The sequence below is a fragment of the Vombatus ursinus genome, unplaced genomic scaffold (assembly GCF_900497805.2).
Source record: "Vombatus ursinus unplaced genomic scaffold, bare-nosed wombat genome assembly UNPS02005459.1, whole genome shotgun sequence".
NCBI lineage: Eukaryota > Metazoa > Chordata > Mammalia > Diprotodontia > Vombatidae > Vombatus > Vombatus ursinus.
This window is the reverse complement of record NW_020945237.1, coordinates 8,191,257-8,215,985: the sequence shown is the minus strand read 5'-3', so window position 1 is coordinate 8,215,985 and position 24,729 is coordinate 8,191,257. Positions and strand designations below refer to the sequence as shown.

General features: G+C 39.9%; 1 protein-coding gene across 1 annotated transcript in view; it reads left to right on the top strand.

The window, feature by feature from the left end:
* RSU1 (Ras suppressor protein 1) overlaps positions 1–24,729 on the top strand; it is a 219,787-nt gene that overhangs the window by 183,764 nt on the left and 11,294 nt on the right. The gene's annotated exons all lie outside the window — the stretch shown is intronic.

Below are 24,729 nucleotides of genomic sequence, written 5' to 3'. Positions count from 1 at the left end.
GCAAATCATTTAACCATGTTTGCCTCAGTTTCCTCATCTGTAAAATGAACTGGAGAAGAAAATGGCAAACCACTCCAGTATCTTTGCCAAGAAAACCCCAAATGGGGTCATGAAGAGTCAGACATGACTGAAACGACTGAATGACATGCAGCTCTTATGTATCATAAGCAGATCTTGAACACAGGTCTTCCTGATTCTGAGGCCAGCTCTGCCCATTAAATACCACACAACCTCTATATTGACATGTTTTAATTTTATTGTTTTTATATATTTAATATTAATACACTCATTAGATTTATTATTAATATATGTGCTATTACTTTCTTTACATTTTAATAATACAATGGAATGTATATTTTTGATCAAATGCTTTATATGCTTGTTGAAATAATTATGCTTTTATCAAAAAGAATTATAAGTTTATGTTTCAAGGATTTGCATTGACAAACTTCATCAAGCGTTGTTAAGCATCTCCTGGTTACTGCAATTAACAAGTGAAAACCAATCCTGTCCCTGTCCTGAAGGAGCTGCACTGTTCTGAGGGAATCCAGTCTATGTAGATAGGCACTGAACCACACCAACAGTCCCCCCTCTCTGTAAGACAGAGGGGGAGGTTCCTTTTCCCATTTTTTCCTTGAGACAAAGCTTGGTCATTATAATTACACTTACTCTATTTTATCCTGTTTTTTTGCACATGTCAAATCCCATGTGCACCCTCACCCCCCACCCCGCTCTCATTGCACTGGAAGTTCCTTCAAAGCTCCAATTGTGTTATCATCTTTGCACCCCCAGGGTCTTGCTTGGTATTCAAACCCAGGTTTTCCCGACTCTAGGTGTAGAACACAAAAAGCATTTAAATATTGCATTGACTTGAAAAGTATGGCAGAAGAGATCTTGTCTCTAACTTAAATTTTATGGACAGAAAATAAATGGAAGAAGTACAAGATTTCCCAGAAACTGTCCACTCTGGTTCCTGCAATTATGTGATCTGAACTGCTAATTATGTGGGGAGAGCTTCTTATATAGAGATGTTTAATCAATTGGCAGGCGGTTGTCAATAAATATGTGTCTAAGGTGGCTCACCATAGACAGGGTAATGAAGTATCCTCTGGGAGTGTGAGAATTATTGGGAAAAAAATCTTTCTTTCTCTCTTCTGGGCAATTTGCCAAAAGTTATTAGTCTCCCTCTGTTTCAGAGAAGAGTGCCCTTCAACACTGCTACCTCCACCTCTGTGAATAAAAAGTCCCCAAGGAAGGGGCAGGGGAATGGGCACATTGTTCTGGGACTAGCAAGAGAAAGGGGCTGGAAGCACAGGGACTAGTCAGCATTGCCAAGCTAAAACATATGTATTCTTGGAGAAGTGTTTTATGAGAGGTAAATCCTAGAACTAATGAGGTAGCTCTCTTTCTGGTGTGCTTGGTTTTTCTGTCTTCGGGTAAGGGAAGTATTATCCCTGTTTTTTTAAATAGCAGTTTAATTCAGTTCATCTTCTTATTAAAGTTATCAGTATATTTTGTTTTTATATCATCTTCATTTCCAATTATATCTCTCCTCTCCTGCCCTCTACCAGGGAGCTATCCTTTATAACGAAGAATAAGAAAAAAAGAAATCAACAAAACTAACCATTGAATCAACCAAGTCTGATATTATATGTAGTATTCTGCACCTATAGTCCTTTACCTCTGCAAAGAAGGCAGTGGGGTAAATTCCAGGCTTGCTTATTATAATTTCATAGAATTCCATTCATTTGTTTGTTTTGTTGTTTCCATTTAAGTTTATTATTGACATTTTACAAATTCTGTAGCTTTGACCCTGAGCATTCGGTGTAAATGGTATGAGCCACTTAGTGGGGAAAAGGAGGTGAAGAGAGAGAGAGAGTGTATGTGAGTGTATGTGTGTGTGCGCATGCGCAAAGGAGCTGGAACCCGTGTCTGGTGCCGCCTCTAATGCAGTGTCCTTTCCATTTAGGGTATAGTTAGAAATGTGTCACATTGTATTTATAGCACAGCGCTCTAGAACAAAAGGGATCTTGTGGTTCCTTTGATCTCTACTAATACAGGCGGTTTTTCACCCACTCATATCTCTACACCTCAACCCTTTCTCTTTATCCTTTCCTTCCTACATTCCCTCTTCTGCCATCTCCCATTATGTAATCTTTCATTTAAACATACTGTATTCAGTTAGTTCAGTGTCCCCTCCTACCTTTCCATTCTTTTTACACTTTACTTCCTGGCTTACACTCATGTGTCCAGTGACACTGACCTCCTGGCTGTCCCACAAACAAGACACGCGATCTCTCAGCTCCAGGAATTTCCTCTGACCGTCCCCTCGCCCCTCATCTCCCCACATCCCTGAAATGTTCTCACTCCTTTGTTCTGACTGCTGACCTCCCAGACTTCCATTATGTCCCAACTAAATCTCAGGAAGCTTTCCCTCATCCCTTGTAATTCCAGACAGTTTGTCCTGTACATAGCTTGCTTTATATATATTTGTTCGCACATTGGCTCCCTCGTTAGATTGTAAGCTTCTTGAGGGTAGGGACTGTCTTTTGCCTCTTTTTTGTATCCCCAGCGCTTAGCACAGTGCCTGGCACGTAGTAGGCACTTAACAAATGTCTCTTGACTGATCGATTGATGTGGTACCATCGAAAGCACAGAGCACCACAAATGAATTGATAGGGATAGTATAGATAGAAAAGTACTTTGTAAACCTGAGGAGTAATAAAATGTGGATTCCACTCCCAAGGATGCTGTTGAAAGTGTCAGAGATATGCTCTGTGTTAGCCTTTAAGATTATTCTGACCATCTGGAGGAAGCTGATAACTTTCTCTGCTGAGACCTTTCTGGCTTGAAAATTTCCACGTCCCAGCTCTTTTCCCCCAAGAGGATACTTCGACACCAGCAGCCAAGCCTGAGAGTCCTGCTTCCGAGGGCACTGGGACAGTCAGCAGGAGCAGACCAGGTTGAGACACACCAGACTCCCACGTGGTAGAAGCTATTTATAGTTGATGAATAGGTGAAAAATTTGACTGTGCACTAAGGTTTGCTCTTGTCCCTCTGTGGGCCTGGAGAAGAGGATTCCTTTGGCTGGCCTTTAAAACCTGCACCGTGGAGTCACCTATTAAAATTACAGGGCCTAGAACAGAAGAGGAGCTAAGAGATCTTCTCCATCCAAGCCAGTTTGTTTTATCGATGAAGAAACTGAGGCCTATGGAGGTGAAGAGGCTTATCCCAGATCACAGGGCTGCTGGGGGCTCATTCTGCCTGGGTTTTACTGCACATTTTCTTGTTGTTCTTGTTGTTGTTAATAAAGACTCGGCAAGCAGCAATCCCATCTGGCAGCACGGAAAAGGCATAAAAATGAAGGTCTGGTAACCACACTTAAATACTGACAAATAGGCACCTCAGTGATATGGCAAAAAGGTGCCTCTTTATTGTACAGTTCTTAATGAAAAATGCTTCTTGACTACTATTAATTAGAATGCCAGCTGGACTATTTAGATCCACTCTGTTTTTAAAGTTTTTATTTTTTTGCTTTTGTAAAAGTTTGACCAGAACGAATCTGATCAGTTGACCCAGAGCTACGTAATTTTGTACTCTTCACAAAGCAGGGAGTTCTATGGGAAATGGATACAGAGGTATAAGAGACAAACATGGGTTCTCTCTTGGATCATAGATTTAGAGCTGGAAAAGACCTTGGAAGCTAGCCAATGCCCTCCCTCACTACCCATCCTATCTTATAGATCATGAAACTGAGACCAAGGAAGGGAAAGTGTCTTACCCAGGGTCAAACAGGAACACGTAGCAGGGCTAATATTTGAATGCTAGATCTTCTGGTAACATTTTTCTCCCTAGACCACACTGCTTTATCAGGATGTGGGACAATGAGACGTATCTACAAGAATGGATAATATAGTAAATAGTGTCAGGTAAACAGCAGAGGCAGTAATGTTGGGCTGCAGCTGGCAGGGGAAAAGGTGGGATTTTTTTATTGGCCTTAAAGGGGAGACAGGGTTTGACCAGGCAGAGAGGAGAGGAAAGGACATTCCAAGAGCAGCAGTTTATGCTTGAGAGATGACAAGTGGGTTGTTTGGACCCAGAAGGACTAGAGAGCAGAATAAAAGTCTGGAAAGGTTGGTCAGGGCTAGATCGTGTAGGACACCGAATGTGATGCTAAGGGGTTTAGACTTTGTTCTACTGGCCCTGGGGATTCATGGAAGGTTTGTGAAGAGGAGGAACAGCATAGTCTGGTGAGAATTCTGAAACGGGTATCTAAGATAAACTGAAGGGAGAAGAGACTGCAGGCAGGAAGGCCAGATAGGAGGCAGTTGTAATTATCTAGGCATAAAGAGAAAGGGCGTATTTCAGCTTTAAATATCCTTTGTTAAGGTTAAAAATTTTTTTGCAAGTCACCGTCTTGGGGAAGGAGGGAGAGAAAATTTACAACTCAGAAGCTTACGGAAGTAATTGTTGAAAACTAAAAATAAATTAATTAATTTTTTTTAAATAATATTTTTTTAAATTGCAAGTCCTCCCATAATTGTAGCTATGTGTAGCCCAAGCTCCCCTAGTTCTGGAACTTCCTGGAATTAGAGTTCCATTTCAGAGGTAGGCGATCATCCACTTAAATCCACAGTTCACAAAACCCCACCCCATGGTCATTCTGTTGGTAGGCACAGGACCCTACCCAATGGTCAGTCTATTGGTTGGCACAAGATCCCACCCAGTGGTCACTCTATTGGTAGGCACACTCAATGCACAAATAAAATAAGGTGTTTAATCAAAATAGGGAGCAAGGTACATAAAGGAAATGAATTAGAAGACTAATGTTCATCATGCATGCAGAAGTGTCTTCTTCTATTCCCTCCCACAATCCACATCCCTCCAGGCACTGCTGAGTCACAGCTCCATGAAATTCCCAGATATCCCATCTTATTGGGAGAAGGACACAGTTCTTCTACACTCATGGACAAGCACTAGGTGGGATACTGGAGAGAAACATCCAGAATGCTGACTGAGCCTTTATGGAAAGACTCCATGTGCCAGTTTGATCAATAAATATTTTCCTCACAACTCTCACCTCTTTCTGCCTTCAGATGGTATATCCACGTTATTATAGCTCCCTGAAAATGAGCAAAGTATTTTTCAACCACAGGCCTTTATGGAATACTGAGTATAATTCTATTGGTCACTACAGTTATCTGCCTATAAAGGTCAGTGGTATTCTTTTCAACAAAAGTCCCTCTCAGCTCCAGCATTCTGTGACTTCTCTGAAGGTAGCATTTCCATTTCTTCTCTCTTGTGCTCGTACATGTTCTATGAATGATTCATGAATGGGCAAAGGAAAGGTTCCCTTTACCTTTCTACCAATTAACCCATGTCTCAGTTCCCTTCTTCCCTTGTGCCGTGTTTTCTTTATGCAATCCTCAGGAAGAAAGAGTTGAGAAAGAATTTTTAGTCTTCCACTGTACGTTTCTCAGACCAACCAGGGGGCAAAAGCCCTCCGTTACTGTCTTCCTTTTCTATTTCGAAACAGTTCACTGATTCCATCTACTCTGGTTTCAGCAGGTGGTACAATGGATAGAGTACCAGACCTGAAGTCAAGAAGACTCATTTTCCTGAGTTCAAATCCAGCCTCAGATACTTCCTAGCTGTGTGACCCTAGGGAAGTCACTTCAACCTGTTTGCCTCAGTTTCCTTGTCTGTAAAATGAGCTAGAGAAGGAAATGGCAGACCACTCCAGTGTCTTTTCCAGGAAAGCCCCAAATGGGGTCACAAAAAGTTGGGTACAACTGCAATAACTCAACAGAGTTAGGGAGTAACTTAGGAATTAGGCCCCATGCAACTCGTTTGAAATAGCCATTCATTTAATTCATGGGTTCTTAACCAGTTTTTTGTCATGGGCCCCTTTGGCGTTCAGGGGAAGCCTTTGGACCCCTTCTCAGAATAATATTGCTAATGTACAAAATAAAACTCATAGGACTACAAAGGAAACTGTCTAAGGAAAAGTGACTTAAGTTGAGAACTCCAGAAATCCCCATGAGTGTTCCTGAGTTCTAAGACTCCTTTGACACTGATGTGTTAATAGTCATTGACTTCCAGTGACTTTGAATCACCAGTAATTGGAGGAGGTTTGTGTGAAGATAATGTTGTAATGAACTTTTTCTTGACTTAACTGTGCTAATTATTGGGGGTGGGGTTCAAACTTGAGTTTTACTCCAATTTAAATTTCACTCAAAATTATACTTTATTTCATTTGAATATTTATAATTCTGTTAAATTACTTGCTGGAAGAATTATTGGGCAGGGGATTGGATTTGGAGTTTAGAAAGCTTGAATTCCAAGCCCAGCCCTGCATTTTACTAGCCATATGACTTTCAGGTAAAGTTGTTTCATCTCTCTGGGCCTCATTTTCTTGATCTGTAAAATAAGGGGGTTAGATTTCAAAGTTCTCCTTCCACCCCAAATTCTCTTTTCCAGTGTAGTGATCCAGAGTACCCTGTACCCCACGGCTACTGATGTACTCTATAAATCATTCTTTAGAGAGAATTCATCTTTGCCAGGTGCTTGCAAGGAGAATCAGTTTAAAAAGCTGTCCTGTAACTCATGTTGAGAGTAGGAAGCTGTCACTGAAGAGAGATGGTCATTTCTGACAATCTCTGACAAGCCTTTAGCTGGCCTAGGTTGATAAGAGTGCAGTGAAGACAGTGCTGCATTTAGAACCAGGGGACGACCTACATTCAAATTTTGTTTCTCCTGCTTATTCCCCTTATGACCTTGGGTAAGTCACCTGTGAATGCCAAACGTATGCTTGCCAAAAAGACCATTTTATGGAGGAATCACACAGGGCAAGCACTCACACGGTGGTCACAAAAAGTGATATGAGGACACTCTCAAGGTCTCTCTTAAGAACTTTGGGATCGATTGTGTGACGTGGGAGACAGTGGCAGAGGACCATCAGGCATGCCATGCCCTCACCAGAGAAGGTCCTATGCTCTGTGAGCAAAGCAGAATTGAAGTAGCTCAGAAGAAAATAGTCACATGGACAATTTGTGCCCGACCTGTGATACAGCATTCCCAGATCGTATTAGTCTGATCGCCACAGTGGGATGCACTGTAACTTGACTCTAACATAGTGATGTCACAAAGGACAGCAACCAGAAACCCAACGTTTTATGACTCCTAAAATTAGGAGGCTTGATTAGATGACCACCAATGTCCTTTCTAGGTCTTATATGTTCCTATTTTGGTCTCTCTACTATTTGTTAAAAATGCCTTTAGTTTATCTTTAACTTCTATTGAATTATTTCTTTGGGTATTTATCTCAGTTGAACCTGAATTATGGTTCAGATTTTGACTTTGTGGAAAGAGGATGAGGAGCTGGGTTTGAATTCCTCCTCTGGCCCTTAGAGCCTATCTTTGTAAAGCTGGACAAGCTCACTTTACCTCCTTTGTAAAATGAGAGAATTAAACTGTATTATCTCTAAGATCCCTCCCAGCTTTAAATCTTTTTATGTTATAGATAGATAATGTCTTGGAACTATGGGCTTGGACCAACTTTGGGAGATAGTAGAATAGAAGGGCCTGATCCATAGGGTCACTAAGAGTCGGACCTGACTGAACAACAAAATATTACGGAAGACTCTTCAAGAGTTTCCTCTTGATTAACAGGACAGACCCTTGGTCAGAGTGTTTCTCCTGCACAGTTTCTCACTAACTAGATAAATTTCTCATTTGCACTTTTAAACAAACCTACCTTTTGCCGTAGACAGAGGCACGCATCAGATATTAGATGTTTAGACTGTCTGCGCTCCTCTCCCAATGGCCTGATTCCAGTATCTCAAGAGCATTATGTGATGCTCGTGACCCTCTTTTGGGAAGTTGGTGATTTAGAATTGTGGCTTGGATTTTTTTCATTTTAGAACCTTTTTGTGGGAAGTAGGGAGACAATCTGGGATCACCGACATCCTCCAGGAATATCTATTGTGTTAACAAATTAATAGCAAGCATAAAAAGTAGCCAAGTAGGTTATAGGTTCTTATTCATTGGAGCACTTCCACAAACTTTATTTGTGTCCATATAATAACGATTGAGTCTGTGTACGTCAGAGCAGGAGGGGAGCTCAGAGGCCATCTAAGTAGTCCAATCCCTGGCCCCTGTAGAGCATTTCTGTCGTTTCCTCTCCTACCTCTCCTTCAGGCTTATTTCTGAGTCTGTTCTCTGGACCTCTTTTTATTCTCTCAGTCAATAATTCACATTTTTATGGGTTTTAAGTGGATATAGCAGTGAACTAGTAGTCAAGACAATCCAAGTTTGAATTCTGGCTGTCTCTTACTAAGCTATATGACCCTCAGCAAATCACTTAACTTCTCTCAGTCTCAGTTTCCTCATCTGTAAAATGGGAACAATAACAGTACCTACCTCCCAGGGTTGTTATAAGGATCAAATGAGATAACATATAGAAAGCTCTTTGCTAGATAAGTGTCCACTGTGATTTTAAGATTTATAAAATACTTTGTTCACATCAGTTCTGTGAGGAGGCAAATTCGAGTATCATTATTCTCATTTTACAGATAAGGAAATATACCTTCTAAATTGAAAGCTCTCTGAAGAGAATGACACATCTTATTCATCCACACAGCCCCTACCATAGTGTCTAGAATGTAAGAGCTCACAAATATTTATGTGCAACAACTGTAGCGCTGGTAGCCACCACCCTACTACCCCTGTTCAACATTTTGGGCTCTTTTGGTTATCCAAGTCAGTAATGTTTTGTCCCTCACTTCCACCTTCTTCCACCAGCTCATTTTCAAGGGGGACGTGGATTTAAGGATTTACTAAATCACAATTGTATCTGAAGCCCACTCCACTGGCAAAAACCTGCTGCCTCTTTGAACTAACTTTGCATATTTCAGTGAGTTGATGCTGCAGAGAAGCAGACAGCCATGTTTAAATGATGCATAATGTTCTTACTCACCACAGAATCAACAAGCATATAAACAGTTCTTAATAACAGAGATATAACTCATAATGATAAAATATCTACCAAGTAGCAGTGAACCTACCACTCTCCAAAATCTTGGAAACGTCTGGAGGTTCGGCAAGGATACAAAGTTGAATGTAAACCAACTAGTTTCCACTCATGGGGAGTGTCCTCACTTTACCACCTTAGTACTTGTTATTTGGGTGCTGATGCCAAAATCCTGGAGGCACTTTGGACCTGGAACTTGGGCACCAGGCATGGATTTAAGATCCAGGTGCAGCAGGGGTCTCGGCTGTATCCAAGTTATGGAGCTTAATTCTGGCTGGCTTGCTGGCAGGGATCACTGACTTCTTCTGACAGCAGCCAGAAGCCGTTGTGAAGCAGGGTAAGTGGAGTCAGAGGCCAACCTTGGAAAAACCCTCCAACCTCGTGCTTCGTGGTGAAGTCTTCTTACTGTGGCAGTGCCTTGTGGAGGAGCTAGGTCTTCTCCATCCTTTCGGCTTTTAGCTGGGAAGTGAGGCCCAGCAGGGAGGTCGAGCTGTGCATCAGAATTATAGACTCAGAGTAAGAAGGGATGTGAGAGATCATTTAGTCCAGGGCATCAACCCCTCAGCACTTCTTAAACTGTGAATCAAGAAGCACTGATTATTCTAGTCCAACCCCTTTTCTCATTTTACTCAATCAGTATATTTATTTTTCTCATAATTCATGGAGTTTTGTTTTGTTTTGGTTTGGTTTTTTGGTTTCTATTTGGAGATATGAAATCTACAACTCTGCTGGTTTTCTACACATTAAGGAAATATGCTATACCAAAAAAAGACCTAGAAAGCAGCTAAATTATGGGCAGATAATTCACTTTAGATAAGAGGAGAAATTCCCTTTTCTGATAGCTCCCCTTAGTGTTTGTTTACAGACCACTAAGTCTTTGATAGAGGTGGGCTTGGCAGACAGCCTTAATGCTGAACTGAGGAAGCTCCAGCCAATCTAAGATAAATCAGATGCTTTATCTTAGATGAGAATGTGAATCAGTTGGAAAAATGATGAAGCTCCCTACTACCTACACTCCACTTTTCTGGAAGGCTTCTACTTGGAGGAAGATGTTCTTGTCTTTATGCGCATGTAATTCAGAGGTGACAGACAAAATCTCATAATAATTATTCATTCTTAGTTAACTTCTTCGCTGCTAAGAGTAGAAGCTGCTGAAGTGTGTAAAAGGATGCTTCCTTCCATCTCAGTCTGGAGGCAGTCAGCCTGGAGATAGTGTGGAGGTTGGGGAGAGTGCTGAGAAAAGTAGAAGTATCTACTTTATTAACCCTCCCCCCCTTTAAAATGCAAATCCTCCAGCTAACAGACAGACAGTGAGCAGTTACTTAACTTTTTCTTTTTGAGGTAATCAAGGTTAAATGACTTGCCTAGGGTCATACAACTATTAAGTGTCTGAGGCCAGTTTTGAACTGGGTGCTCCTGACACCAGGGCTAGTGCACCCTAACTTCTTAATTATTCGTTCACGTTGTCGCAGGGATTATTTGACAGACAGTTTAGAGCAAAAGTGACTAGTGGTAGAAAGGACCATGATTCCAAGAGTGAGGAATGGAAAGGATAGCAGGAAAGTCAACCCTCCTCTCTCCTGGTCTCCATTCTCTCTTCTCCATCCGGCTATTGGGCATCTTGAATGGAATCTTAAACTCAGCACATCCAAAGCTGAACTCATTGTCTTTCCCTCTTAACTGCCCCTTTCTCCTAACTTCCTCTCACTTTTGAGGGTACCGCCATCTTCCCAGTCTACCAGGCTCATAACAGAGCTGTAATCCTGAGCTCCTCCCTGTCACCTCCACGTCCCATCTGTTGCCAAGCCCTTTGTAACATCTCGTCTATGCCCACCTCTGCTTTAACACTGCCACACTGGTGCAGATCCTCATTGCCTCATATCCGTATTGGATTGATCTTTCCTGCCTCAAGTTTCTCATTCCTCCAGCCCATCCTCTATTCAGCTGTCAGATTGATCTTTTTAAAGCCCAGGTCTCCCCATGTCCTCCTGCCCCTTCCCCTCCAAACTCCGGTGGCTCCTATTACCTTCAGCGTCAGTCTTCTTTTTGGCTTTCAGAGCCCTTCACAGCCTGGCCTCTCCCTACTTGCCCATTCTTCTTACACCTCACTCCACTCCAAGTTGTGTGCAATCCAGAGGCACTGGTCTTCTTACTGTTCTTCCCACAAGATCCTCTGTCCCTTGACTTTTCACACTGTCCCCCATGCCTGCACCTCTGCCCCCTTGTTTCCGCTTCTGGCTTTTCCGGTTTGTTCTGTATATATCGTGTTTGTACATAGTCATTTGCATGTTGCCTTCTCTATAAGAATGTGAGCTCCTTGAGCAAGGGCATTTTTTTTTTTGGCCTTTCTTTGTAGTCCAGTGTACTCCTGGCCCAGTAGCTGCTTAATGGATGCCTATTGACTTAACTTTGTAATTCCATCTGAGGCTAAACCATTCAGAATTATTTAGTAACCCTTGTTTGGCTCATCTGTGGGGTCCAGGGATAGAAAGGGCAATGGGAGTAGTGAGCCAGTGATTTCATTGGTCTAGCCACCTCCTAATGAGGAATCTCCCTGGACCAGTGCAGGTCAGCACCCTTCTGACTATAGGCCTTTTTAAAGAACAGTAACCACCGAGAATCTCCCTCTTGAGGCATGCGTCTCTGAATCTATCTCCATTTTTGAACCAGATTTCCCTGAAAGGGAATATTCCCAATCAAGAAAACCTTTAAAAAAAAAAAAACCCTCAGTGCCTCACATTTATCCCCAGGTTTGTCTCCTGCAGTGCCCCTTTTATTATTCTTAATCATTCTCTTATGACCCCACAGTTTAAGAAGTGCTGAAGGGTCACAAGTAGAAAAAGTTTAAGAAGCGCTGCAGTCAACCAGCATTATCAAAGCTAGGAGATTAATGAGAACTGAGCATCTGGTGGGGAAGGACTGAAGCCACCTACCCAGGTAGAGTGTGAGAGGCTGGGAATGTGCCTGGCCAAAGGTCAAGTATTTGCCGCAGACTCAACCCCAGAAGGTGAGAGAAGCCTCCTACAAGTGACCTGTAAGGCTAGGACGTGAAGCGATCTCTCCAAGGGGTCATAGGCTGCACATTATAGTCAATTCCAAGAGCTTGAGGCATATCAAAATTCCAGTGCTCAAGTTTATTATACAGCATATCAAATGAATTTTTCATATGAGTCTTTTTCTTTAAAGAACAAACTGGAAAAATTCCCATTTTTCATCTCTCATGTACTTTATGGAGTTAATGAGTATAGTGTGCCCTTTACAGCATTTGGGAAAAGTGGGGAGAATGAATGTAATATAAGCAGGGGGGTGTTTGCAAGTTATGGTTGTGTGAGAGACTGTTGACAAATTTGTAAATATTACCCTGGGCTTCTGAGTGAACAAAGAGTTATTACTGAATGAAAAAAAAATTAACTGAATCAGATTTCTAATACCTCATCAGAAACAGACCCCATTTCTTTAAGACCACACTTCAAATTAACTCAAAGATTAATAGGGGAGAGGGGTTAGAAAATAATGGCAAGAATAATGGGGGGGGGGGAAACCAGTACCATGGATGTGTGGTACATTTCATTAAGAAGTGGTCTGTTTGTGAATTGCTCAATTACATTTTAGCAAAATCTAATCTGAGTAAGGGAAAGCTGACTTGCAGAGATGGTTTAGTATAATTCCCTCAGTACTCTTGAAATATAACACAGTAAGGAACTGTACAATGAAAAATAATGTGCAGGTAGCTGGGGGCTTAACTTATGATCTGTGTTCATTGCAACAAATGACACTTAGACTTCAGTGTTCCCATAAAGATTATTGTCTCTTATGTAATGGGGTTCCCACCTGAATAGATTCTAGAACAGCTTGGGCTGTGAAGAGGTGCAGTACCTGGAGGAAGAGGCCTTAAGGAATTGCTTAAAAACCTTTCTGATTTTGAATTTTGTAGTGGGCCGCCTATTGGAATCCCTGAACTTGAGTCTGGCTAGATTGGAGATCATCTGACCTCCTGGGTGATCTTTATGTAAGATGATTCCCTTTGCTTTGTAAGGAAGTAATAGGACTGCCTGGGAATTTGCTCACCGTTCCATTGTTTGGGGAGAGAGGGCAGTTTGGGGGAAGGGGTCGGGGTTGGACGGGGAAGCTGGCTTTGAAGGAAGAACTTTGAGGGCTCAGCCCTGAATTTTGCTGGAGTTGTATGAACTCAGCCACGCTCAGAGTAAATTATCTCAAGTTTAAATACCTTAAACATAGAAAAGAAAGCGACTGAGTTTTCTTTCATGTTTTTATCCCCTTCAAAATAAATAAGGTTAGTAATGATTTGGCTGAGAAGTAGCAATTGCTTAGCTTCGGATTTTATTTTCAAGTGGCGGTCTCTGATATGGAGAAGTTACTTGTTATAATTTCACGTTTGTTGACTTATTCCAACCTGTTGCCCCCAGGCTAGGGAGGAATTGGGAGGAAAGAAGCTTCACGCGCATTCTGTGTGCCTGACGTTTTTTGGTTTTGTGTCTGAAAGTCCCTCCAACCAAAAACAAAGCAAATAAGCCCAACATACCTAGACTGAGTGAAGAGAGAGCAGCAGCTCCTCTGCTCAGGCTTGCTGTATGCTTTGTATGTCACAGGAAAATACTGCTACTGAGTGCACGTGATAGGTAACTGCTGCCAGGTGACACTGTCACAACGCTGAGATTCCAGAGGTTAAACCTAGGTTTTTTCATGCTTAAGCAGCACGGGTTCAGAGCCCAGGAAAATAACTTCGAACCACTGTTAGGGTTCGAACAAAACTGATGCAACTTCCACTTGTGTCAGAGAGACAGAAAAGTAATTTATGATCACACAGAAGTCTTGTACATTCTCTTAGGCCGTAAAAGTTTAAGAGACGTAATTAAACGGAATCATAATCTCACACGTCCTTTAAGGCCGTAAGTGTTGAACAAACTTAGTCAGAATTAACAAACCAAGACAAGTTACAGATTTAAACACTGAATTTGCAAAATCTACCCTACCAAGCTACAGAGCTACATTTAAAGAATTCACAATGGGCTAATTGAGAGGGGAGAAGTACATGCTAAAAAATAACCACTGGTTCAAAAACTGGTTGGGATCCTTCTACAAATAAAGTAGCTTCAATACTCCTTGGAAGAATTGAATTAAAATTTGAAGAATGGAATTAAATTGAATTAAATTTTGAATTGAATTGAAATGTACTGTATTCCCTTCTCTCCCTCTTTTGGTTTCTTAGGAATTTCTAAAAACCTTCCTTTAATGTTATCACTCCGTGATTGGAATTTTAACCAAATCAGTTAATGTTAACCTCCCAGAAAAGAGGCTTCAGCTAGCCAAATCACCCCCTAATCTGTAAAGGCAGACCCAAACTCCAACAGAGTGAGGAGTAATAAAAGAAAATAAAAAATTTCTCATAACAGTATCAGAGATAATGGTGGCAGGCCATCCTTTGAATGGCCTGGAAAGCAGACACTGATCCAGAGGACCGGATGGGAAAATGAGAGTTGGGTTTTTTTTCCCCCAGCCTATTTGATCCTTCACTACTTGTCTCCATTGTTTAATCTGAAACAGTCTGAATTTCCGGAACTTCAAACATAGTTTCAAATGCAGGTATAAAAGTAAGCACTAGAACCAAATAGCAGTCTTCTTTTAGATCGTTTCTGCTTCTTGCTCCTTTAAATCAGTAAGGAAATGGAGCTCACTAGTTTCCATTTTCTCTGTTGCAAATCATACTTGGGGAGCATTCCTGCTTTCTGAATAACAGGTCACTTCTAAAACTAGTTGCTACTTACAGATGATGAATACACAGTTGTAAAATAGTTTTACTAAAAAGAAAATGAATCTAGAGAGGAGGATACAGAATATTTTCTTTTAATTTTCCCAGAACATTTTTTTTTTAATTGACCCATTGAGTTCCCCCACACACATCCTATTGTCATTCCATAAAATTTCCATGTTTAGCAAGAGCTAGGAGCTGTAAGAACTAGTACCTTGTTGGAAAGACTCAAGAGTTTATCAATGGATAAATTTAATTTCGCATATGTTTGTGTATGTGTGTCCACATGCACTCATTTCTGTGTGTAGTAAAAAAATTTGAACAATAAGTGTTTTTTCAGAAAGTAATACCTGAGGAATTTGATTGAGACATGTTTAAAGTCTCCCTTCAGAGGCAATTAGGAATATTTATCAATAAAGCAGTGATTAAATATGAATAAATCAAATTCTTCAGCAATTTTGGAAATTATACCTGAATCCTCACTGTGATTCTGTCGCTAATTAGCTTTGTCACATTGGGCCAAGGATGTGCTGCTTAACTGTTCAATGCCTTGATTTTCTTAGCTGTCAAATGGAGATGATATTTGTCCTACCTGTCCTATGGGGCTGTTGTGTAAGGATTAAATAAATTAATGTATGGGAAAGCACTTTGAAAAAACAAAGTGCTATACCAGTATAACATAGTTTATGAAATCAGTATTTCTTTCTGACTTTCCTAATTCTTGGGTAGATGTGCACATAAGAGAAGTTTTCAGAACATCATAAGATAGCAGTTTCCAAACTTCTGAAACTGTTCTTTATTATTACTATTTCATGATATCCTAGCTTTGTGTTGTATTAGTACAGGTGATTGTACTTGTAATTATTGGTTATAATTTTTTTTTGAAAAGAATTTCCTAATCTGGATCCTAGCATATGAAATTCAGTTTGAAGTTCCTCACTTTAAGAAGCAATATGGACAGCTACCTTTCATCTACTAAAATTCATATTATATGTTAACATAGGGCTTAGTTGATTTAAATATTAAGCATACCAAAATACAGGCATTAAAACAAAGGGAAAAAATCCTGACTTGATCACCTAAGTGATTTCGACTTATCATGGGCTGCACTTTCTCCGTGTTTTTAAGTTCATGCATTACTTTACTCAGCAGAAAATCTTTGTCTCATAATTTTAGAAACCAGACATGCTTTCAGATCTTTTAACATGCAGAGTAGACTTGGTGTCCCCAATTCCCTTATGCATTGATGTTGGGAATGTCTTTGCAAACACTTTCTGTTTCTGATTAGAAAATTATAAGAAATGCGCTCTCTCTCTCCCCCTCCCTCTCTCCGTCTCTTCCTTTCTCCCTCTCTCCTTCTCTCCTTTTCTCCCTCCCTTCTCATTCTCATGTCTTCTAGGGCAATAGAGTGAAAATATGGTGTAGCTAGAAGGGAACTGAGTGTTTATCTTGCCCATCCTCCTTATTTTACAAAAGAAGAAACAAATTTTGTTCTAGGGAGGATGACTGACTTCCTCATGGCCATACAGTTTTACTTGAGAACGGACAAAAACTGGGTCTCCTAACATCTAGTCAATATGATAGCACACTGGCTTTCTACTCCCCTGAAAATCAGTACAAATGAGGGAACAATAAAAAGGGCTAAGCAAAAGAAACTAGGGGAAAAAAATGTCATTGGTATCTGTATGATAAGAAGCAAACTATTTTCTCCAGTTCTTCTATTCCACTTGTACGTGGACACTCAATGTGTGCGTCAGAATATCCATCTTGGATTTAAATATGCAATATTGAGAAAGAGATGGGTCTTGCATTGACATCAGCACTGTCTTTCCCTTGCACACATTCTTTATACACATTCTGGAATTCTCTATGGAGGCATTGAGATGTGGTTGCTTTCACCAGTTTCTTCCAATCTTTGTACTCTTTTATTCAGTGATTCTACAGTCTCTGTCCTCCACGATGCCTTCGTGGCATTAAGGTAGTGTAGGGGCAGAGTTGTGTGTCTTTGCCTGTCTTCCTCTGTCACTTCTTGTTGTCAGTGCTACGTGCTCTCCTACCCAGCTGCAAATCCACTATCCTCTTCCCTATTTATAACCTGGAGCAGAACTGTAGACTTTTGGGGGCAGAGGGAATAATCCAGATACTATATATAACCATGTCAGATATGTTTTCTAGCTGAGAAGAAAGGCTATGGGACCAGTCCTGGCCATAGCATAGTGCATAGAACATGGAGTATAGATAGAGCCAGAGAACCTGGATTTGAATCCTGCTTCTGTTTATTACTATTTGTGTGATCTTGAGAAAGTCACTTGACTTCTGGTCTTCAGTTTTCTCATCTGTGAAATGAGAGGGTTGGACTAAGTAGTGTTTGAGATGCCTTCAGATTCTAAAACTACGGTCCTATGGTCACTTCCCATTGAGTCAAAGGTGCAAGGTTTGTGACAGTGATTTTGTTTGGGCTTAGAGGTGTTTTTTTCTGTATTTCCATGTTCATTGGTTATCCCCCTCTTCCATTGTTCTCAATAACACTCTCATTCCTAGAAAGAGTTAACCACTGTTTTAAAGTCTCTTCCTTCCAAGAGCAGAAAGATGACCTAGGTGATACTTTTTGTCCTATCTATTTAGAAATCCCAAATTTTCTACTTTCAAACTGACTAATCTATAAAGGACTTGCATGGGTATGCTGTGGTCTATGGGGTCACGAAGAGTTGGACACAACTGAACGACTGAACAACATATATACATATTAGGGAAAATGTATACATATATGGATGTATATACATGTTACGAGGAAGCATGTAAATGTATATGTATATATACACATATACATGCATGTGTGTATATATGGGTATGTGTGGTATGTGTTTATGAGAGGCATCGTGGCTAAGTGGATAGAGAATTGGCCAGGGAGTCAGGATGATCTACAGCGTTGTCCTCTGACACATTGCATAAATCAAGGGGAATCAGGGCAAAAATTAGAAGCTGCCTGGCATACTGGTAGGGCACTGGACTTGTGGTTAAAAAGACCCAAGTTCAAATCTCACCTGATGCTCATTACTTGCGTGACCTTGGACAATTCACTTAACCTCCCTGGGCCTCAGTTTCCTCATCTGTAAAATGCTGGAGTTGGGCTTCAAGGCTTTTAAGATCTCTTCCAGTTTTAAATCATTAATCTTATCCCTTCTCCTTTCAGTGCCCTGAGCAGCCCTCTAAGATTCTAAGTTACAGGCTGTTGTAGCATTTCCTCTCTGGGGAATTCCCTATACCAATGAAATCTCATGTCCAAGCCAAAAATGTGTATGCATATACAAGAAAAAAAAAAATTAGATGGTTCCCAACATTCAATTTAGCAGGTGCTGCTGAGGGAGGCTGCTTTTATAATTTATGGAAGACTATTGTTGGCAGAAATCCCCTTAGATAATAGCTATTCAAGAGTAGTTTGTAGATTTTGGGTTCCACACCCTCTGCCTTCCCCTCCCCTCCTTTAGACGGTCAAACCAGTTCATTCATAACTGTAACTAAGTCTAGTTATTAATTGACAATTAATTAGGTCCGTGTTCCCTTTATGAATTACCACCCGCCTGTATCCTTATAATGAGGGCACAATAGATGTAACTATTGTACTAGACACAGTAACAAAAGGCAGGCACTGTAGACTCAATCTGCCGTTTCAAAGCTTCCCTGGTCTCTTGGCATCTCTGCCTCACACTTTTACTTGCACCTCAGTCTTGCCATCTGTATTTGGAATATAATAACACCTCACATGAGTATTTTGGGGTAAGAGTCTGAGATGAAGCACTCGAGATTCATAAATGAAAGGTGCTTTGCGTGGGGGGAAGGGTTTTGTTTATAAGCTCTTGTCTCCCACACAAAATTTTTACTCTGAGACTTAGAAGTGTTCTTAAGGCACCCAAATCCTCAAGGTTGGGCATAACAATAAGTTGATATTTCAGGACCTGTGGGAATGAGGCAGATCCCAACGGTTTCATAACTTCTAAATTTAGAGGCTTAGATGGGTTAAGTACAGTGGAGACAGAGGACCCGGGTTTCCATCTCAATTCAACCCCTTCATACGTGCCTAAGTACCTTGATACCCTCACACTTACCTTGGATAAGTCAATCTCTCTGGGATTCTTTACATGTAAAATGAGGGGTTTAGAATAAATGACAGCTAAAGCACCTTCCAGCTCTGGATCCGTAACTGTGAGTTCCCCGGGGTCACACAGCTAGTAATTGTCAGTAGTGACATTTGAACCCTGGCCTTTCGGTTAGGCAGCTCTCTACTTACTTTGCCAAGCTGCCTCTAAAATACAAATTAATTTGGAGAGGGAGCACTAAAAAGTAGATGGATCAGGAAAGGTCATGCATAGGAGGTTGGTGGCATCTGAGCTGAGGCCAGTAGAAAGCCAGAATTGAACTTTCAAGGAACAGGGGCATTGCTGTGCAAGAGAAGGCCCTTGTGGCTTCTTTCTCTAGGAAGGAAACTTCTATTAAGAGACTAATTTGGGAACTAGTGGTTGGTTCCATTATACACTACACTTCTGTAGGTGAAACATTATAGAACAGTAAACAAACCAGTGCATATTTGCCTGGGTACCTTGTAAAGTTTTTCATAAAAGCCTTTCATTCTAGTTGATACATTGGCCATAGTGAGTTTTGGTTTCCTAATGGAACATTTCTTTGCTGTCCTGTAGACAAGTCAAAATGGGATGATGTTACAAGAAACACACCTGAAACATCAAGGATTCACACAGAGTTAAAATGAGGACCTGGAGCAGAGGTTATTATGCTTCAGGTGAATTTTTAAAAGCAATGGGGAATCTGTAACCAAAGGATTTATAAGTGAATTCTGTCAAACATTCAAAACATAATTAACTCTAATTTTGATTTAACTTGTTTGCAAAAATAGAAGGAAATGGCATCCTATCAAATTCCTTCCCTAAGACATACATGGTTTTGATACTTACACTGTGAGAAGTTAGAGAAAGAAAACTATAGACCAACATATGTAATTAATATCAGTGCAGAACTATCGGATAAAATATTAGCAAAGTGGTTACAGTAAAGCTTTACAAAGATTATTCACTCTGACCTGGTAAGAATTACCAGGAATGCCAGGTTGGCTCAGTAGCAAACAATAAACATGAGGCCATATGAATAACAAAACCCGTACAAATCTTATGATTATATCAACAAAGAAAAAACTTTTGACAAAATAACAGAGCTCTTAATGTTATAGAAATCATAGGAATCTTTAATGAGGTAATTAGTATTTGTCTAAAACCAAGAGTTAGCATCATCTATAATGGAGGACAAGAGCCTTTCCAATAAGATGAGGGATAAAGTGAAGGTGTCCATTGTCAACATTATTATTTAATATAGAGATAGAGACTCAGAACCCATGATTGGGCTGACATAAAGAATTCTCAGGTGAGAAATCTCTGTCTACCAGTGTACTTTGGTACCTTCTCTGCACCTTAAACCTAGAGGCTTGGCTTTAACACTGAGAGATTAAATTACTTTCTGGGGTCACACAGTGTTTGTCAGAGGTGGAAACTGAGCCCAGATCTTCCTGGCTTTAAGATCTACTCTATCCACCATGACCACCTTGCAATTTTAGAAATTCTATCTCTAGCTTTAAGACAAGAAAAAAGAGACTGAGGGAATAAACATAGTCAAGGAGGAAGCAGAATTATCATTTTTTTAGGATATTAGGATGATTTATTTAGAGAACTCAAGAGATTCAGCTAAAAATCAAGAGAAATAATAACTTCAGCAAAGTTCTAGGATGCAAAATAAATCCACAGAAATCATCTGCCTTTCTATGCCTTACCAACCAAACCCAGTAGAAAGAGAAGAAAATAAATTCCATTCTAAATTACTACAAATATAAAAAATGTCTGGGAAACCACTTACCAACATACACACAGGAATTATATTAATGCAACTACAGAACACTCTTTACAGAAATAAAGACTTAAATAATTGGAAAGGAATTGATAGTTCGTGATTGGGTGATGCTAATATAAAAATGACAATCTAACGACTATCTAAATTAATTTACATATTTGAGGAAAGAAAATGGGAATGAAGGGGGCCTAGAAGTACTCCCCATCTCAAACTACACTAAAAAACATTAATTGTCAAAGCAATCTGGCACTAGCTAAAAAATAGCAAAATTGATCAGTGAAACAGATAAAGTATATTAGATCCGGAAGCAATTGAACATAGTAGCACAGTATTTAATAAACCCAAGGACTCCAATTACTGGAGTAACAACTCACTCGTCTACAAAAACTACTGGGAAAATTGGAAGACAGTCTGGGATAAAATAGATTTAGATCAGCACCTCACACTTTATTGCCACGATAACCTCCAAATTGGTAATGAACTAGATATATGAGGTTATGTGATAAAGAGATTAGAGGAGAATAGAAGGAAATTTTTATTAATTTTTTTCTATTATAATTTATTTTTTCTTCCTCATGTCCCTCTCTGCTCTGCTGAAAAAAAGAAAAAGATAGATAACCACTGTCAAGCAGAATGAATCCCCATATTGACCATGTCCAAAAACGAATGTTTCATTCTGCATGTTAATCCAGTACCTCTCCATCAGGAGGTAGCATCCTTCATCACTGATCTTCAGGAGTCATGATTGAACATTGTCTTAAGCAGAGTCCTTACGTCTTTCAAAAATGTTTTTTTTTTTTTTAAATGTGGAGGTTATAGTATAAATTGTCCTCCTGGTTGTGCTCACTTCACTCTGGGTACATATAAATGGAAGGAAATATCTTTTACAACTACGAATAAGAAAAGAGATTTTGCCCAAATAAGGGACAGAGAGGATCACATGAGATAAAAATGAACAATTTTGATTATATAAAATTATCAAAACAAAACAAAACCCATGCACAAAATCAAAAGAAATGCAGCTAGAATTAAAAGGAAACAATAGGGGAAGGGAATGGGAGAAAAGAGGAGAGGGGACAGAAAAGGGGAAACCACTGAGGAGTAGAATCTTTGCAGAAAAATTTCTCTGATAAAGATCTGGTATTCAATATATAGAGACAATTGATTCAGATATATAAGAACAAGAGCCATTGCTCAAAATCACTAGTAATAAATGCAAATTAAAACAACTCTGAGTTTCTATATCATGCTGATTAGATTGGCAAAAAAGGAAAACGTCAATTATTGGATGGGACAGGCACACTGATTTGCTGCTGTTGGTGGAGCTGTGAACTTATACCATTGTAAACATTTTGGAACTGTATCCCACAGGTCACCAGACTGCTTGCCCTCTGACTGAATAATGCCACTACTAGGCAAACACCTCAAAGAGATCTAAGTCAAAGAGAAAGAACCTACAGGTATTAGCGTACTTATAGCAACACTTTCTATTGTAGCAAAGAACTGGGAACAAATTACAGTATGTGAATGTTAGTATTATTGTCCTGTTAAAAAAGATCAAAGGTATGAAATAATGAGAAATCTAAGAAGATTTGCTTGAACTGATGCAGAATTAAGTGAGTGGAACCAGAAGAACTATTTAAAGAGTGATCACAGCATTGTCAAAACCAAACAAAATGAAACAAAACATTAAGACTTAAGATCTCAGATCAGTGCCTAGCCAGATGAGTCATGTTGTAAAGCATACATCCCACCTGTTGGTGGAGAAATAATACACTGTAGTAAAAGAATGAGATGTACATTTCCAGATATGACCACTGTCACATACGTTTTTCCTCAGCTATTCAGTTTGAGGCTGGAGGAGAGTATTTGAAAAGGAAGAACGGGGATGGAATTTGAAGAGTAGTAATAGTGAAGCATAAAAAGGAGGAAGAGTGGAAATAAAAGAGCATCGATGAGACATCTGTAAAATACATACAGAAGACCAGAAGGCAACACATTTAAGCAGGACAATACCATTAAAACCCCATTAAATTATATTTATGTTATGAGGAATAAGCTATAGGTGATAGATTTGTAGGTACATGTACAGTCTCTTTTCTGCCCTTTGTGTGTGGAAGTGTTCATGTTTGATGGTTTTCTACCTTGTAATTCCTTCTTTTTTTTAATGTACAAAAATAACAAACGGCATGGTACTGTTAAGAGCCTTCTTCTTGCTTGGATGTTGGGATCCCCTGAACTGCTTACCAGAAGACTAGATGAAGTAATGCTACTGTATTCCCATCACATCTTGATCATTCATACAGACTGAACAGGACAGGAGGGTGTATGTCAGAATTTTGAGGATTTCAAAATCATTTGTATTTCACATGGGGATTCATGACATTTCAAACAGAACTATGATGCCTGCTTCTGTTGTTGTTTTCTCTTGTTCCTTGTTATTTCACTAACTTGTTTATATTTGTGTTTTTCATCCAGATTTCCAAATCACTGAAATTTGTTTGAGTGGTTATCTGTATAAATTTTCCATATTTCCTTACTGTAACTTTAAGTGACAAAAGACAAGATTATATATTTTACACAACCAGTATGGAAAGGGGATCTTCGTGGTATTTCTATAAGATTTAAAAAAAAAAAAAACCTTGCTAACGAAACTGCAGGAATAAGGCAGTGTCCTTCTTCTGCCTTTGTTTCAGATCCGCCAGAGTACCAGGGCTGCTCCTCATAGATAGCAGTTTTCCCAAATATGCAGGAAATTCCTAGCCCGGCAGACTCTTTCAGCCCCTTTCCAGTACGTCATGTGCGACCGTGAACTAGTCCATTAACTGAATAGATTTTCTCATCAGCCCTACAACCGTAATGAGATACCTGTACTATGGATGTCCCTCACAGAACTGGGGGAATACATCAACAAGATAAATGCTTTGTAAACCTTTAAAGCCCTACAGAAAGGCCAATTGCTGTTATAATCAGCATTCAGCCCAGTGCCTGGCAAATAATAAGCACTTAACAAATTGAATCCAATCCAATACTGATTGCACTCCTGCTAAGGGGATACAATACATGTAGACAGCTGAAACAGAATCAACTCTAAGTGATTGTATTTATGGGTATATGTAGGACAGATGTCATCCATGGCCATTCCTCTCCCACTTTTCCCGTATCCAATCATTCACCAAGTGTTATTCACACACACTCCACAGTCTCTCTCACTTCTGTCCTCTTCTCTCCACAAGTTCGGGCCCTTGTCCCCTCTCACTCGGACGTCTGTAATATACTACAGAATTCTCTCTCTTTTTCATTCCATCTTTCACATCATTGTGAACATCATCTTCTTGAGGCCTAAATCTGACCACGTCACTCTCCTGCTCAAAAGTCTTCAATGACTCTCACTTGGTTTTTGGAGAAAATATGATTCAACCTGGCGTTTAAAACTCTCCAAACTTTTCTTTCCATGTTTTCATTTATTCTTCCCTTTTTGAACTGTACACTTTAGCCAGACTGAATGAGATTGCCTCATTATTCTTTGAACGCAGTATTACATCTCCCATCTCTGACTTTTTCATGGGCTGTCCCCGAATTCCTGGGATGCATTTCCTCCTCACTTCCCTCAAAATCTTCATTCAAGGCTTAGCTCAGGGTCCAGAAGGCTTTGACCCAACCAATACCACTGCTAACTCTGTATCCCAAAGAGATTTTTTGTTAAGGGAAAAGAATTTATTTGTACAAAAATATTGATAGCGACTCTTTTTGTGGGCAAATAATTGGAAATTGAGGGGATGCTCATCAGATGGGGAATGGCTGAACAAGTTGTGGTATATGATTGTGATGGAAAACTATTGTGCTGTAAGAAATGACAGGATGATTTCAGAAAAACGTGGAAGGACTTAAATGAACTGACACAAAGTGAAGTGATCAGAACCAGGAGAACATTGTACACGATAATAGCAATATTGTACAGTGATCAACTATGAAGGATTTTGCTATTCTCAACAATATCATGATGCAAGACTATTCC